Source organism: Nannospalax galili, unplaced genomic scaffold (assembly GCF_000622305.1).
Source record: "Nannospalax galili isolate Female #2095 unplaced genomic scaffold, S.galili_v1.0 scaffold861, whole genome shotgun sequence".
Classification (NCBI taxonomy): Eukaryota; Metazoa; Chordata; class Mammalia; order Rodentia; family Spalacidae; genus Nannospalax; species Nannospalax galili.
Window position 1 is genome coordinate 319,770 of NW_008345581.1, and position 14,035 is coordinate 333,804.

Sequence of the window (14,035 nt, forward strand, 5' to 3'; positions counted from 1 at the left end):
TTATCTGAGAATATTTGGTTTTTTACCCAAGCTTTATCTACATAGCACATGATAATTAAAAGTATCAGATTGGTGGAACTAACCTTATTGGATGTTCAACAGCTATACTTTAAGACCTATACTAATGTGGTCAGAGGGACTTTAGGACAGTTTTTGCCCCTTGTCCCCCATGGTCAACTAAGTTCCAGGGGACTATGGAACATCTCTCAAAATGTCCTCTTGATCTGACATTGTGGTGAGTCACCTGCCCTCTTGTTTAGGGAGGACATGGAGACCCCATGAGATGGACTTGAACCAGTATCCAGTCTACAAAGAGGACAGTCAACTCAGAGGAAACATCTCATTCATGCTTCCAAGTGAAGCTGGACATGGTCGAGCAGGACCTTTGACTTATCTTCACATAGATGGAACCAGTAAAAGAAAGGAGCCAGGAGCTCCTCCCAGGCCCATGTGACCCTGAGGAACAGACCCTAAAATGACCTTAGGTATAAAAATAAATTGGTTTATTTGGGCCAACTGTATGGTCTTAAACACCCAAAAGGAAAGTATAACCAAAGAGTAAAGTCATCAGTATATTTCTTTAAGAGTTCAAGGGATTACACTTCCCAGACATTAGGCTTAAGTCCATATAAAAATTAGTGGGCTGAAGAGATGGCTCAGTGATTAAGAACACTGGTTGTTCTTGCAGAAGACCTGGGTTCAGTTCCCAGCACCCATATGACAGCTAACAACTGTCCTTAACTCCAGTCCCAGGGATCCAACAGCCTCTTCTGTCCTCCGAGAGTATTGCACGACATGGGTGCACTTACCTACATGCAGGCAATACATGCATACATATAAAATAAAATATTTTTTAAAGTTTATACAATTATTTCTCATTGATGATTTTGTTCCTAACCAGAAAATGATGCTCAGATGTAAGACTTCAAGTCTTGGTCTGCAATACTGTAGTGCCCACCTGTAGCTAAGGAGACAACCAACTATTGTTCTAAAATGATGGATAAATTTGTTTTCTCCCCCATCTTAGAAGCCTTTGAGAGGAAACTGACACTAATTCTAACCACTCTAACAGCTATCAAAATACCTGAAAGCAAATCCTGAATCCATCACTCTAGAGTCCGGCTTTGGAAGACAAAAGAAAAATGAGTAGGAACCCAATAGAGGGATGCTTTTGGAAGCCCTTGTCAAGAAATTCCAATGGACTGTCATATGAACATTTGAAAATTGCCCTGTTCTGACTTTTTTCTAGTTCCCTGTCTAGAACTTGTAATGCTAATTACTCTTTGCCTTTACTTCTTCACATCTCCTATTCATGATTCAAGGACTTTCTTTCCCCCTAGAGATGAGTTCTACAATTTGTGAGTCTTTTAGATAGACCCACTGAAGGGGTACTCCAATTGCCTCACCCAGCATCCCTGCTCAGCATGGAAGAAGCCAGAGCGGCCTGCGTCCTGATTCCCTATTGGCAATTTGGGTAACCTCTTCAGAGGATGGTGTGATAAAAATAGGAGGTAGGAATTGGTTAGGCAGTTAAGGTAAAAAGACCCCAAAGAAAAGTAGCCAGTTTCTTGGTTAAAACTCACAATGTCCTTGGGCCTCTTAGCAACATACTCTGTTCCAAAGGCAAAATATATGGGAGCTTTTATCTAATCCTTAAACGATTTTAGGGTTACCTCTTCAGAGGGGGGGAATGTTAGAGTAGCCAAAAGCCACATAAAAAAATAATAAAAGAAAAAAAATCTACAATAAATTTAACCCTAGGATACTGAGAAGGAAATACCTTGTATTCCTTAAAATGCCATTAAGTCTTTCCCCCACAATATAAATGGGGCCCACTTCTAGCTCTCTACCAGCTTATTTTCCTGTTGACACTAACAGGCTTTCTTCTTTAACCAAAGCCTCTATAGATAGGCTGCACCTTTTGACCTCTTTGTTTTTTAAAAGATTTTAAATTTTTTGTGTGTGTATGTGTAAGTATATGCACATGTGTGTATGGGACCCAAAGGTCAGAAAAGGGTGGTGTAACCCTGTAACCCTGGAGCTAGGATTACAGGTGGAACAAAAGTCAGGAAATAAGCTGTCAGAAGAGAGTGAGACCTCTTCCTGTGAGGGAAATTTCTCCTCTGGCTGGTGCTATGGTACCAGGGCTTTTTAAAAAAGTCTTTTCCTCCCCCTAGCATGGGACTCTTGGGGGAAGGTTAAAATTCTCGGGACCTATTGTTTGAGAGTCCGTATTCCAATCCTCCGCTAGCTGAAAGGAAGAACACGGTGACTATAGAATATCTCCTCTCCTGCCAAGGCTTCAGCCTGGGATCACAGTGACAAGAGGGAATGATTTCCACTTACTAACTTGTGTTCCCAGGTTTTGGGGTATGATGCCTGGAAGAAAGTTACACAGAACCACCTTTCTGACCTCTAAGACTCAGGGTGGAGCTGTGGGACTAATTCGGAGGGATGCATTCAAGAACTTAGCCAACAACTTTAAAGAAACCACAGATTAGCTGGACATGATGGTGCACACCTATAGTCCCAGCACTTGGAAGGCAGAGGCAGGCAGATCTCTGTGAGTTCAAGGCCAGCCTGGTCTACATAGTGAGTTCCAGGACAGCTAGGTTTACAGGGAGACCCTGTCTCAAAAAGACAAAAAAAAAAAAAAAAAAAAAAAAAAAAAAAAAAAAAAAGACCACAGATTGCTCTAATTATTGAGAAAGTGCTCTTAACCCTAACGGACACTCTTTCCATTCAAGACTCAATCTTGAGCTCCCATTACAAACGACCTAGACATTTTTAAGTGCTAGGGCTGAAATCTTATGGAACAAATCAGGGATCTTGTCCTCAGGGCACCTGCATTCCAGTGAATGTGGACACAAGTAATTTTAGGAATTGGAAAGGGCTGTAAAGGAGACTTCAAAAAAGAAATATGAGGAGGTAGAGAGGCCTGGGGTGGTCTGAGAGGGTACCTTAGAGTTGGGAGCATTTGAGTGGAGTCCTGAAGGTGGTAAGAGGCAGTATCCGCAGGACTGTGAGAAGGATGTTCCAGAACCAGCGAGGGCTCAAGCAGTTGCAGGGGGTATAATGAGAAAAGGTGGGACAGGTGGATGGAAGGGCATTCCCACAGAGAGTCATAATGAAGCTGGTGGGACTTTATCCTTGGCAAAGTAAAAGACGGCTGGAAGGCTCATGCCTTGGGCCTTGTCAAAGCTCATCCTAGCTGCCCTGTGGAGAAAGAGTTGTGACAATGGGAGGGGTGTGATGGAAGCAGGGTCAGGGAGAAGCTATTGTATTCCATGTTCCAGATGGGAGGTGATGGGACTTGGGAGGGGTGAGGGATGGGGGGAGCTAAGGTGGGAGTGGTAAAGGGAAGAGAGGAGGTGAGATTCAGGATCATCATGAAGAGGTCACTGAAAGTTCTGCCAGATAAACTGATGGCCTGTGTGTGGGTCCGACTCAGTTTTCTGAGCAAATGGGAGAATGGTGCTATTGTTGGGAGAAGAAAATCAGTATTTCTCTATTTTTGAAATGCCAATAGGATATCCAAGAGGAATAACATTTTGGGAGTTGGGGGAGTTGGATGTGAGCTTGAAGCACTTGGAAGACAGGGCTTTAACTTTATTTTTTTAATTGGAGGGCTGGGGAGATGGCTCAGATGGCCATGCAAACCTGAGGACCTGAGGTTGAATCCCAACCCATGCAAATCCAGGCATGGTAGCATGCATCTGCAATTCCAGTGCTTCTAAGAGGAGATGAGAGGTAGAGACAGGAGAATCTCCCTGAAAAGACAAGCCAGCTAGCCTGGCATACTCAGTATAGCAGCAAACAACAGAGAGATGGGGATGTGGATGGACTGGGATGACACAAAGTATTCTGAACTTCTCTGGGATGGGGATAGGGACAGGGATGCAGATGTAACAGGATGGGTGAGGATAGGATTGGATGACACAATATATTCTAAACTGCTCTGAAATGGGGATGGGGATGGCAATGGTATTGGATAACAGAATGTATTCTAAAGACTCTTCTGGGATGGGGATGATGATAGGAATGGGGATGAGATGGGATGACAGAATGTATTCTAACCTACTCTGATATGGGAAAGGGATGGGATGGTACCACACAATGTATTCTAAACTGCTAGAAGATGGGGAAGGGTGGGGTGGGATGACACGATGTATTATAAACTGCTCAGAAATAAGGATGGGGATGGAGATGGGATGAGATGACACAAAGTATTCCAAACTGCTAAGGAATTGGATATGGAGATGGGAATGAGTATGGGGATGGGATGGGATGACACAATGTATTCTAAACTGCTCGAAGATGGGGAAGGGGGGGGTGGGATGACACGATGTATTATAAACTGCTCAGAAATAAGGATGGGGATGGAGATGGGATGAGATGACACAAAGTATTCCAAACTGCTAAGGAATTGGATATGGAGATGGGAATGAGTATGGGGATGGGATGGGATGACACAATGTATTCTAAACTGCTCTGGATGGAATGTGGAGGGGAAAGGGGATGGGGATATAATGGAATGACACAATGTATTCTAAACTGCTCAGGGATGGGGATGGGATGACACAATGAATTCCAAAGTGCTCTTCGATGGGGATGGGATGGGGATGATGAGGAGATGGGATGACAGTGTATTCTAAACTGTTCTGGAGTGGGGATGGGGATGTGGATATGGCTGAGATGGGATGAAAGAATGTTTCTAAACTCTTCTAGTATGGGACTACAGATGGGGAAGGGATGCGATGGAATGTGATGGGATGAGATGACAAAATTCTAAACTGCTTGGGGATGAGTATGTGGATGTGGATGGGTTGGGATGACACAATGTATTCTAACCTGTTCAGAAATGTGGATGGAGATGGGGGTGGGGATGGGATGACAAATTGTATTCTAAACTGGTCATAAAAGGTAATGGGGATTCGGATGGGGTGGGGATGGGATGGAATGATACAATGTTTTATGAATTATTCAGAGATGGGGATGGAGATGTGGTTGGTGATGGGATAAGATAACAAAATATGTTCTAAATAGCTTTGAGATGGGGATGGGAATCAGGATATAGATGGGATGGGATGACACAATGTATTATAAACTGTTCAGGGAGGGGATGGGACAGGATGACAAAATGTATCCTGGGATATGTCAGGGATGGGGATGGGGATAGGGATGGGGATGGGATGGTATATCACTTGTATTCTAAACTGCTGAGATGGTGATGGGGACTGAGATGGGGACAAGGATAGGGTCAGGGTGGGTGACACAATGTAATCTAAACTGCTGTGGAATGGGGATGGGGATGGGGAAAATGGGGGCGGGAATGGGAATGGGATGAAACAATGTATTGTAAACTGCTCAAGAATGGGGATGTGGAGGAGAATGGGGATGGGATGATACAATACATTCTAAACTTCTCAGAATGGGATTGAGGGTGGGGATGGGAATGGGAATGGGGCTGGGATAGAATGACACAATATATTCTAAACTGCTCAGAAAGAGGGATGGGGATGGGGATGAGATGGGATGACACAATGTCTTCTAAACTGCTCAGAAATGAGGATTGAATGGGATCACAAAATGTATTCTAAACTGCTCCCACATAGGGATGGAGATGGGATGGAATGATACAATGGATTCTAAACTGCCCAAGATAGGGATGGGGATGAGGATGGGGATGGGATTCGATGACACGATGTGTTCTAAACTGCACAGGGATAGGGATGAGGATATGGATGTGATGAGATGACACAATGTATTCTAAAGCACTTGGCGATGGGGAAGGGATGAGATGGAGATGGGATAACATAATGTATTCTAAATTCAGGTATGGGGATGGGGATGGGAATGGGTGACATAAGGAATTCTAAACAGCTCAAGGATGGGGATTAAGATGAGGATAAGGATGAGGATGAAGAATGGGATGGGGATGGGGAAGGGGATGGCAGTCAGATGACATGATCTATTCTAAAATGCTCTGAGATGGAGATGGGGATGGGGATGCATATGGGGATGGAATGGGATGACACAATGTATTCAGAATTGCTCTGGGATGGGGATAGGGATGATGACACAATGAATTCTAAGCTTCTGTGGGATGGGGATGGGGATGGGAACACATTAAATTATAAACTGCTCTGGGATGGGAATGAGGATGGGTATTGGGATGGATTTGAGATGGGATGATACTACGTATTATAAACTGCTCAGGGTTGGAGATGGAAATCTGGATGGCAACAGGGATAAGGATGGGGTTGGAGAAAGGAATGGGGATGGGATGGGATGACTCAATGAATTCTAAACTGCTCCGAGATGGGGATGGGGATGGGGATGGGGATGGGGGTTGGGATGGGAATGGGATGACACAATGTATTCTAAACTACTCAGTGAAGGGGATGGGGAAGAGGATGGGGATAGCATTGGATGACACTATATATTCTAAACTGCTCTGGGATGGGATGGGAATTGGGATGGGGATGAAATGGTATATCACATGTACTCGAACCTATTCTTGGATGGGCATGCAGATGGGGTCTGGATGGGATGACAAAATTCTAAACTACTCTGGGACACAGATGTGAATGGGGATGTAAATGGGATGACACAATGTATTCTAACATGCTCCTGGATGGGGATGGGGATGGGGATGGGGATGGAGATGTGGATGAGGAAGGGGATCAGGGTGGGGGTGCGATGGGATGACACAATGTATTCTAATCTGCTATGAGATGGGAATGGGGCAGGGATGGTGATGGTGATGGGGAAGAGGATGGGAATATGATGGAATGATGCAGAGTTTTCTAAACTTCTCAGGGATGCAGATGGGGATGGGCATGGGGATGGGATGGGATGGGATGGGATAACACTATGTATTATAAAGTGCTTGGGGAAGGATATGTGGATGGGGATTGTGACGGGATTGGATGACACACTGTTTTCTCAATTACTCAGGGATAGGCATGGGGATGTGGTTGGGATGGCATGGGATAACACACTGTATTCTAAACTGCTTTGGGATGAAGACAGGGATGGGGATCATAATAACATTACACAATGTATTATGATCTGCTCCTAGATGGGTGAGGGGATGGGATGGCACAATGTATTCTAAACTGCTCAGGTATGGGGATGAGGATGGAATGGCATGACTCAATGGATTTTGAACTTCTTGGGGATGGGATGACACAATGTATTCTAAACTATTCTGGAATGGGGATGAGGATGGGGATTGGATGGGATATCACCTGTATTCTAAACTGCTCAGGGATAAGGATGGGAATGGGGATGGGGATAGCGATGGGGCTGGGAAGGGATGATACAATGTATCATAAACTACTCTGGGATGGGATGGAGATGGGGATGAGTTGGAATGACACAATATTTACTAAACTGCTCTGGGATGGGAGGGCGATAGGGCTGGGGATAGAGGTGGAGATGGAATGGGATGGCAAAATGTCTTCTAAACTGCTCTGGAATGTGGACAGGGATGGGAATGGGCATGGGGATGGGGTTGGAGATGGGGATGGGATGGGATGATACAATGTATTCTAAACTGTTCTCTGATGGGGATGAGGATAGAGATATGATGGAATGATACAAATGGTACAGTGTATTCTAAACTTCTCTGGGATAGGGATGGGGATGGAGATGGGGAATGGGAAGGGGATAGGGATGGGGATGGTATGGGCTGACACAATGTATTCTAAATTTCTCATGGATGGGGATGGGGATGGTGATTGGATGACACAATGTATTCTAAACTGCTCTGAGATGAGAATGGGGATGGGGGTGGTATGTGATTGCACAATGTATTCTAACCTGCTCCTAGATGTGGAAGGAGATGGGGGTGGGATGAGATGATGCAATGTATTCTAAGCAGCTCTTGGATGGGATGGGGATGGGGACAGGGATGGGTATGAAATACAATGGGATGACACAATATATACTAAACTACTCTGGGATGGGATGGGGATGGGAATGGGGACCATATGGGATGATACAATGTATTCTAATGGATCAGGATGGAGATGGGGATGGAGATTGGGATGGAATGGGATGACGCTATGTATTCTAAACAGCTCAGGAATGGGGGTGGGGATGGGGATGAGAAGGGATGACAATGTATTTTAAACTGCTCTCCAATAGGGTTGTGATGGGGATGGGGATGGGGATAGGATGACACAATGTATTCTAAACTGCTCTGGGATGGGGTTGGAGATGGGATGGGAAGGAATGACAGTGTATTTTAAACCGCTCTGTGATAGGGTTGTGGATGGGGATGGGGATGGGCATGGGATGGGATGGGATGACACAATCTATTCTATTGCTCTGAAATGGGGATGGGGATGATGTTGGGATGAGATGACATAATCTAATCTAAACTGTTCTGGAATGGAAATCAGATGGGATGACACAATGAATTCTATGCTGCTCTGGAATGGGGAAGGAGGTCATGAGGATGGGATGGGATGACACAATGTATTCTAAACTGCTCTTTGATGGGGATGAGGATGGGAATGGGATGGGATTATACAAGGCATTCTAAACTGCTCTCTGATGAAGATGAGGATGGGAATGAAATGCAATTATACAAGGTATTCTAAAATGCTCTAGGATGAGAATAGGGATGTATGGGATGGGGAAGGGGATCAGAATAGGGGTGGGATGGGATGACACAATGCATTCTAAACTGCTCTGGGATCCGATGGGATGGGTTGAGATAGGATTGGATGGGGTGGGATGGGATGGGAAGGGATGGGTTGACACAATGTATTCTAAACTGCTCTGGGATCCAATGGGATGGGTTAAGATGGGATCAGGAATGGGTTGAAATGGAATCAGGTGGGATGGGATTGGATTACATTATGTATTCTAAACTGCTCTGGGATGGGGTGAGATCGGATGGGATACAATCAGATGGGATAGGATGCAATCGGATGGGATGCCATCAGATGGGATGGGACAGGACAGGATGGGATGGGATGGGATGGAATGACAAAATGTATTCTAAACTGCTCTGGGATGGGATGGGATGGGATGGGATGGGACAGGATGGGACATGGTGGGATGGGATGACACAATGTAGTCTAAACTGCTACGGAATGGGATGGGTTGAGATGGGACCGGATGGGGTGGGATAGGATGGGATTATATAATGTATTCTAAACTGCTCTGAGCTGGGATGAGATGGGAGTGCACAATTTATTCTAAACTGCTCTGTGATGTGATGGGATGGGATCAGATGGAATTGGATGGGATTACACAGTGTATTCTAAAGTGCTCTGGGATTGGATCAGATGGGATGGGATGGGATGGGATGGGATGGGATGGGATGGGATGGGATGGGATGGGATGGGATGGGATGATCAGTGCCTTTTCATCCCCGGTGGAATTAAATAAGGCAAGAAAGAATTTTTCAAGCTCTGGGGCTGTGCTAGAAGTATCATATGGTCACAATGGCAGCCTTTTCCAAGTTGGGTATTCCCAAATCTCCCAGCTGGCCAAAGTCTCCTACTACCCAGCACCCCCATCCTTTCCCATAGCCTACTTCTCCTCCCTATCCCTGCCCATAGCCAAAGATGCCCACATCATTTCCAGGAGTGGCTGCAGATCCCCAGGAGTATGTGAGCAAGCTGCCTGTGGACAGGTATTGAGTGGAACAGATATTGCAAGACCCCTGAGTGATCAAACTTATCCTTCTTGATCTTTGCACCAGAAGCCTGTCAGATAATCATCTAGAAGTACAGTCCAGGCCCAAAAATTAGGCAAAGAACCAGAAATTGGCCAACAGGCACAAAGTTCCACACTTGTGGACTCCAGCTTCATTAGTTTAAAATAGCAACTCCGGGCAGAACATGTTATCCAGTCTACAAGGAGCAGCAGGTTAGGTAAGCCAGAAGGATCAGTATGTCCGTTCCAAGTGGGCTCTCAGGGGTAGCAGATCTGGAAACTGAAAACATTTCTCTTTCATTTATTGTTCAGCTTTTATTTAAAGGGAAATTCCCCAAACAGAATAGAGAGTGCTCAGGTTGTTTTAAGGGCATCTTTCCTTTCTGTGACACCACAAGCCCACTCTCCATTTTTCCAAGCTCTGGAGAGAAACTGCTTGCCAACACTTGAGTGATTCCACCTCTAGCGTTTCCATGGTGATGCACATCTCTGCACAGCCTAGAGAAAAGGTGCAGCTCCAAATGATGATGAATATGAACGAAGCCCAGCAGCCTGGGGTGTGGTGGAGCACGCTCCTGGAGGAGCCGGACTGCAGAGGTGTGGATCCACATGGCCTCTGCCCTCAGATACCCTGAGGTGGACTTCCCCTACCTAGGAAGGAAGGCTTTACTGGCAGGGTTCCAAGGACTAAGTAAGGTAAGAACCAGCTGTCTGGGAAGCATGCACAAAACATCTCCAACAGGGCAGGCTCCAAACAGCATGCCATCCTGGACTATAGAGGGTCTCCATGGTCCCTGGGGTCCAGTGGCTCTCAGCCTTTCTCCCAGCCTGACCCAGTGGTGGGTTTACCTTTACATATCACATATATAGCTATAAAACAAAAACCAAGTAACACAGTTCCTCCAGAATCTAAGACTGGATTCTGTTCCTAGTGAGCATTCCAACCTAAATGGGGTCTGCAGCATAGACCCCTCTTTTCTCCCTCCTCTCACTGAATGGGCACTTGATAAGTGCCAGATACAAAATGCATTCCATGCATCCTCACAATAAAGTAGCTCCATGTACCAGGAGCTTCGCTTCATAAATATAGAAACTGAGGCTCAGAGCGGTTAACTGACTTACCTAAATGACAGCAGGTTAATGGTAAAGCTGTGAATGCAAATAGTCTCAACTTGGTGCTTTCCATCAAGTTCCACACTGCAACTGCATCAAGGGTCACAGCTGAAACCCACCCAGTAAGAGAACAGTTACATGTTGATTTTCAGAACTCAATTTTCACCTTTCTGCAGTTTACAGGTACAGCTGTAGCCCCCACTTCTTCCACATCTTCTAGATAATCTGCTAAATTTTAGATTTAACTTGAGACTGCCTCACAGTCTTACAAGATAAGTGTCAATACCTCCACTTTTCACTTGAAGAAATGGAGACCTTGAGAGACAAGGTTTTCCTGAATTCCGGTGAGTGTCAGAGGTTAGTTTTGAACCCACTTCTGGCTCCAAAGCCAAGACTTCTACACTCACTATGCTTTTCTCCTTATTTCTTTTAATCTGTGCCTGTCAAGTTCTAGGTTGAGTTATCAGCTCTCAACTTTGGGGGAAATCCAGGACGTTGGTCACATGGGAACACTAATGCTGCCCTCTTACACTTGCTGCTTACATTAGCAAATTCTCATAGGTGGAAATGTATCTCTCTCTTCCTTTTCACCAACATTAATTGAATATCTGTTGTATACCGACCCTGTACCAGGACCAGGGACATGGAGAATAAAAGGCTCAAGCCCTGTGTTCCCCTCAGTCAGTCCCTGTAGACAGTCCTGACAGGCAGGACCCTATTGAATTCTCATAATGACCCCATGGGGCCTGTGCTGTGACCACACTCGATTCATAGCAAGGAAACGGATGTTCCACATAGTTAATCAATCAGCCCACAAGGTCACACAGCAAGTAAGTGGGAAGCCAGTGTGGGAACCAGGGGAACAACCCATAGCAGCCTGATTCTGGGAACTGAGGCTATGCAACCTGTTGTGCTTTGATTTGCAGTAAGGGCTGCTTGCTATGTGAGCACTGGGAGAGGAACAACTGTACCTGGGGATTAAAGACGAATGCCAGCGGAAGAGACTTTGGTGCAGAAAAGACCAGGGCAACTAACAGCAGGGATTTCTTATAAGCAGTCTAATCTCCCGAAATGAAATCAAACCAATATAACATGCACATGTAGGGAGCTGTATCTTTTTCAAGGGATCATTGTCACCATCTCCAAAGTCCCTGACCATCCCCCCATAGAGAAAGGACCACTACCTTTTAGGGGAGATCCATGTGAGAAGAGACCCACAGAAGAAAACTGTCCCTTTGAGTGCAATGTGTGCATGTGGACTCACCCAGGGTCAACATGAGCACCCTTGCAAATTTGCTTGGTGGAGCTCAGATCTGTTTTAGTCTGCCTCCTGGACCTCTTGCATACTGGACCATGGGAAGAGGCAGGAGCTGCTGAGACAGGGAGGGAAGGAGCAGCACTCCTCAGACCAGAAAACCTTTCTGCTCTTTATTTTCAATCAGCATCTACAGCCTGGACAGTCCTTCCTGGGGTTCACCTAATGAGACAGTGCTCCCCTTCACAACTCTCCCTCCAGATCTGTATTTCCAGCTGCATGCCTACCCACCTATGCTAAATCAAACTTATTCAGAAAGGCTTGAGCCTGGAGCACTTGACAGAGCACATGACTAATCTGCATGATGCCCACTGTGAAGACAAAGTAAGGCCTTTCAGGATTTAAGAGTCCTGGTACATCGCTGCAACAGCAGCTGCAGCAGTCTCTTCTCCAGAGCAGATCTCTAAGGTGGAGTCTCATCAATAATAGCATGGCAAGCCCATGCCAAGTTCCCAGGAGTGCAGGGTCAGACTACTTAGCTGGGAGAATCAAAGCATTTCCAAGATGATTCTCTTTGAACTGTGCTCTGCTCGCAGCCTGTGCACACGTTTACAAGACCAGCTGGACTCAGCACCATCATCCAATTAGCACATGCCAGTATCAGCTCCCCAGGGCCGGAATAAAACAGGCAGGAAGAGATCAAACTCTAGTCCCGTACTTTTACAGTTGTCTAGTGGTACATGAGGCTGCCAGAGGAGGCAAAATATGCCTACTGCAGGCAGCTGACAGCGCCACCACAGGTGAGTAGCTTTGGCAAAGGCAGGGACTATAATGCTATTCCATCAGGATGTCATTACTGTGCCCCTCTTCTGGGCCTGGCAATGAGCCAGGCCCCAGAGAGTCAGAGATGAAAGACAGTTTCTCTTCTGAGCAACTTCACAATCTAAGAGGAGATATAGCCTGCTAAAAAGGCAGTTACAAAACCTGAAGTAAGGACGGTAATAGAGTGAAGAATAGGGGACCGTGAGAGCACACAGGAGGGGCACCTGATTCAACCAGGCAGCAGGGGAGTAGCCAGGAAGGCTTCCTGGAGGAAGTGATTGGCATACTGGTTCTCAACAACAAATTGGTGATTAGCAGAAGGAGCCCTGTATTGAGCTGCCAGGTTACTGAGTGTTGACAGAGCAAAAGAAATGCAGGAGGGCAAAAGAGAAAGCTGCAGACGTGGATATTTTCCACGAGGATGTGGCACACACCTGTTATATAAGCACTTAGGGGCTGAAGCAGAAGGATCTCAAGTTTGAGGTTAGCTTTGGACTATATAGGATCAAGTGACATACTTTAGCTTGTGCCATCTAGAGAAGTTGTTAAACACAGATTTTGGAGCTCTACTATATTTGCTGTCTGGTTTTGTGTCATCCTAAGTGATATTGATACTGGTGATCCACAGCCCACTTTGAAAAGCACTTTCTCAAACTATTTTGGGATATACGAATTAATCTTGAGATATAAGAAATAGTGATCTGGATGTGGTGGCTCATTCCTATCCCAGCACTCAGGAGAAAGGCAGGAGGTTTGAGAGTTCAAGGCCAGCCTTGGTTATATATTGAGTTCAAGGCCAACATGGACTGTGTGAGTTCCTGTCCCCCCCAAAAAAAAGGAAGGAGGAAGAAAGGGGGGAGGGAGGGAGGGAGGGAGAGACAGAAAGACGAAGGAAGAAAGAACAGAAAGAGGAAAGAAGGGAGGGGAGGAGAAGGAGAGGGAGAGGAGAGAGCTTAGGCAATAGCTCAATAGGTGAAATGCTTGCTGTACAGACAAGAAGATCTGAGTTTGTATCCCCAACATCCATGTAAAAGCCAGGCATGGAGGTATGTTCCTGTAACCCCAGCACTGGTAGGACAGAGAAAAGCAAATCCTAGCAGTTTGTTGGCCAACCACTCTAATCAAAACAATAAGCCCTGGGTTCAATGAGAGACTACGTGGGAGGGA